The 5,076-nt window shown below is 33.6% G+C and overlaps 1 pseudogene; it reads left to right on the top strand.

Moving 5' to 3' along the window:
* The first annotated feature begins 237 nt into the window (after nucleotides 1–237).
* On the top strand, nucleotides 238–1,753 carry LOC149532972 (transcription factor MYB1-like; annotated as a pseudogene).
* Nucleotides 1,754–5,076: the final 3,323 nt, after the last annotated feature.

Genomic DNA, 5,076 nt, shown 5'->3' with positions numbered 1-5,076 from the left:
CTAGATTATGCATTTAAAATTTTGCAGCAGGTACTTTGAACCGAAACTAAGATGGCGACTGATTTAAAATTTCCTTTATCAATCTTCACATATGAAATGGAAAATGCTCTTTTCGTTGAAAAGAATGAAGCATCCGAAACCAAATATGGATTTTATAGCACCTTTTCTTATATAAACATGGTACTATAGGTTTAATTAAAACAGGCATTTTGATGAGCAGTTAATGATTACATAAAAATGTGCAGGTCTCCTCGATGTGGTAAACAATTTCCGATCAACCGAGGGACATGGACTGCCGAAGAAGACACTATTTTGAGAGAATACGTCTCCATTCATGGCGTTCGGAATTGGATGTCTCTACCCACTAAAGCAGGTAAAATGATATAAATGTAATGTTTCTCACATTATTCCAACAAGCTCAAACATTCCATTTTATCAGGTCTGAAACGATGTGGAAGGAGTTGTAGATTGCGATGGCTGAATTATCTTCGTCCAGGGGTTAAGCGAGGAAATATTTCATCGGATGAGGACGACCTCATTCTTTGATTGCACAGACTGCTTGGCAACAGGTACCCTTAAAATACTTTGAAACTCAATACTGATTTTAAGTATTAAGTTAGCTGCTCCATTTTCTCAACTATTATAAGAATATGTAACTGTGTATAGTTTTTTTTAGTCAAACTTATTGACTATTGTTTCATTAGTAGCATGAATTTATTTCTTATGAGGATAATGGAACACTTAGCAGTCATTGGATATAGGTGACAGTTACTTTTGGGGATGGTTACCCTTCCCAGTAGCACTAGCACACTTAACTATGGAGTTTTTTCGATGGTTAAAAATCCATTCTGCTTGTAACCCCATTTACGAAACTTTCACAGAGTGTTGTGCCTTATGAACCATTCATTAGAAAGTCCTTTAAGCTCATTAATTGATAAATAGAAGTTATTTTCACAACAAATATATAAACATATATTGATGGATAAATAGTTCCAATCTATGATTTTGTGGAACTTAAGTGGAGGTGGTCATATATTGATGGATAAATAGTTCCAATCTATGATTTTGTGGAACTTAAATGCAGGTGGTCTCTGATAGCTGGACGAATGCCTGGTCGGACGGAAAATGAAATAAAGAACCACTGGATTGCACGCCTAAGAAAGAAGAAGAACCCTCTCCAAAAGGAGACCCCTCGAAAGCCAAACAAACGGTCAAATCATACTCCTGTTGGAGATGATCTTATCCTGCAACACTCTCCAGTCAAGGCAAGGCCGATTAGATTATCAATGCATCAAGATTTTATTAGTTGTAAAAATAGGACAATTTCTAAACCACTGAGGGATTTATCACGCGACGAGCTCTTGAGAGAGAATGGATGTGGTTTCATACACCCTGTAGTTGAGAATATCTCTTCTCCATCAATGCAATCTGTTGATAAAATTTGTTCATCTCTGCAATCCGTCGAGTATGATATTCTCTCATGCCCATACTATTCCCTCGAAGATTTCGATTTCGAGGGATTCTTACCAATACCTGGTAAAAAAGTGGAAGGACTAGATATGAGGTTTACACTCACTGGTAGTCAAGGAATATATGGAACGAATGATTGGGTAGATGAATTAGAGTATTTTTAGAGATCGATCTCGCAGTTGTGAAGCCATCTACAGATTGAATAAAATTAGTTATAAAATTTGATGGATATTTCGGATCATTTTAGAATAGAATGGTTAAAGAGATGCTTTCCAGTGATATATCTACTTTGTTCTTTTCTTGGTTTGTTCATGATTTTTTTGATCGTAGTTAATTATTATGATTTGTTGGGATTAATTATTATTATTAGTTAAGCTTAAGTAGACTCTAATATAAGACGTCTCAGATAAGAGGCTCACAATTTACTATTGTATTGTAGACTCTTATCTCTATGAATTTGATTTCTTATCTTGCAATTAACCTTTATTTTACATTTTTATTAGTTTAACTTGAAAAGGGCTTTGATTTATTCTAAGTCAGCCATTTGCAAAAGAGACATGAATCTCGAGATGTGAAGAAGAATAATAGGAAAAAACTATGAGATAAATATCAGAAAACAAAAAACTAATAAAGTCAATTCCTCTTTCTCTAGAAATAAAATTTTGGATAAGATTGTGGCTAGTAGCTAAGCTGTTGCTTAGGGCATGAAAGATTTGAAGGAAGACTGTTAGGTTTGCATCTACAAATTGGAGGATGCCACAAATGTGATTTGGGACAAGCTGAGGTAGTTATTGTTGTGAATAAAATGGCAATGGAACATATTGTCAATGGCCTCATAAACACATTGAACATGTGGAAGCTTTATAGTTTATATCTAATACGAGTTCATCTTCCCCTTTTATCAATGTTAACTTCCCCTTTTATCAATGTAAAAAGAGTCAAGAAAAACTAAGTCGAAGAAGGAATTCCAAACCAGAAAGGCCAAGCTCTGGCTCACCACAGAGGTGTGACTATGAAGGAGACATATAGTCTCTATGCCTGAACCCACTATTAGATTGTCGAGTAAAGACAATGGGATCAACCCATTGACATTATTGTCAATAAGATCTTTATTAGCAAAGATATTGTGAAAAAGAAATTGTAACCAATTAAATATTCTGTAAATTAGAAATAACATTTCTATTTCTTCCAAGAGAAGCTTTCTTTAAAAAAACAAAAAAAAATTTTTTTAAGATATTTCAATCCGTTTATAATCTATGAATCTTTTTCAAGAAATAATTGCTTAGTACTAAAAAAGAAACTATTAGGCTTATGTTTATAAAATTTTCAGCCTTAAGGAGCTAGTTCTATATGTAATAGTTTCATAAATTTAGTCACATCCCTCATTAAATGAATTACAATTCAAGTTTTTATTATAAAAAATCTAATATCTATTTCAGATTCTCACCCGTTAATAATGATTTTTTAAATTGACATATGAATTGATATAGCTGTTATTGAGTAAATGACACATTAATTATTATCTAGAGATAATATAAATACATTTTTTTAAAAATAAAAATGGATGGGGTCATTAAATATTTTATTAATAATAAACTAGTTTGATAACTCCATAGAGAAAGAACTAGTTAGAAAACTCTACTTCCTCATTGTGATACAATTAGAAGAAAAGAGAAGAGAGAAGATCATCCCATTTGAAAGATTAAACCAAATTGTGAAAAACATAACTTCACCAATAGAATTTTTCTTAGAAAATAGTTAATGTCGAGTTACTCAGTACCTGAAGTAGCCAAGTGATAGGCAGTGGGTGTCAAGTTGCTCAGCTTGGTAATCAGTTGAGTGTAGATTTACTTGGCTGCAATAGATGTGGGTCCTAAGTGACTTGGTCACCAATGGAAAGAGCTCAGCACCTAGGGGCGCAAAAAACACTACACTGAGTGAGCTTGATAGATATAGTGATCAAGTGAGCTCGGTAAGCTTGTTAATGGAACTTAGTGGACTCAATTGTAACTTGATAGGTACAACTCAAACAATTTGACCAAGTTAACACAAGGAGGGGTTGGTTGACAAGAGAACTGAGTGAGTCAATAACAGACTTGATGTCTAGTCTATTTCCACCATTGAAATACAAAGATAATAATAGAGAACTTGCAACTCTAATCTTCTCAAATGCTAAACACAATGCAGAGTAGATAGAAATAAGACAACAATGAGCGAAAAGACTAGATCGACTAATATGCATGCTTTCTTTCTTTTTATTCATAAACTATTTCAACTATTATAAATAAGGGAACATAGGGCTTCAACTAGAATAAGAAATACTTTAACTTACAACTTCTATTCGTAATGTAAAATTATAGCACTGAAGTGCTACATAAAATAATGCCTAGAGCAATTGCTACTTCAACATGACAAACAAACAAAACTTGTACAAAACAAAAGAATTGATCATGTGTTACTGCAACTCTGATCCTCTTCATGTTCCTTCTACACTCTAAACACTCTGTACTAATATTCTTTCTTCTAGTCCTTCCTTTCTTTGTTGATTCTCTACTTATAGAAATGAATGAGAATTCATTTCCTTTTGACTTGTCTCAAAACATTTCCCTCTCTTTTTGAATTTCAAACTCACCTACCAAGTTTAATGTGTCAGGCAAGTAGGTGGGCATTTGGCTCAAAGGGAAACTAACTATTTTCAACACTCCCCCTTTCTCTCAAGCCAAATAAATAATGATCACTCTTGATCCAAATCAACTATGCTGAGACTTCTTCTTAGAAGCACATAAGTTTCTATGCCCAATAGATTAGTGAAAATTTCTGCTAGCTATTACTCAAACTTAAAAAATTCCATTTTGATTTCTCCATTCTCCACTAGCTCTCTAATGAAGTAATATCTAATCTCAATATGTTAGCTTCTCCCATGGAAGACTAGATTCTTTGAAAGTGAAATTGAGAAAATGTTCTCACAAAATATTGTCATTCCATCCTCTTGCCTTTCATTCAAATCTATCAAAATTCTCCTTAACCAAATATCTTGACATGTTGTTGCATTCGCTGCTATGTATTCAACCTCTGTTGTAGATTGAGCAACAATAGGTTATTTCTTGGATGTTCGTGAAATTGTACCCAAGCCCATATGAAATATGAATCCAAAAGTGATCTTCTTGTCATATAGGCTTCTAGCCCAATCAATATCAGTGTAACGAACCAACTTGAAATCATTATTTCTGGTACACTAAATTCCAAATCCCTTGGTACCATTCACATACCCAACTATCCTCTTTCATGCTTTCCAATGAGAATCATTTGGAGTTTCCATACATCTAGAAATCAAACTTACTCCATGCATCATGTCAAGCCAAGTTTTTACAAATACATCAAGTTTCCAACTATACTCTTGTATAATGTTGGATTCACACTTTTTTTGCAATTTGCTCAACTTTAGACCTACTGCTAGTGTTGTTGGGGTTGTCTTATTTTTCTACATTTTGAATCTCTCCAAGATCTCATTTGCATATTTTTCTTGAGAGATGAAGATGCCATCATGCATTTGTTTTAATCCTATACCTAGAAAATACTTCAAGAGACCTAGGTCTGTCATCTCAA

Source organism: Cupressus sempervirens, chromosome 10, assembly GCF_028749045.1.
Source record: "Cupressus sempervirens isolate cs-2001-9-10 chromosome 10, ASM2874904v1, whole genome shotgun sequence".
NCBI classification, from domain to species: Eukaryota; Viridiplantae; Streptophyta; class Pinopsida; order Cupressales; family Cupressaceae; genus Cupressus; species Cupressus sempervirens.
The sequence above is the reverse complement of the archived record's forward strand: the minus strand, read 5'-3'. Positions and strand labels throughout refer to the sequence as shown.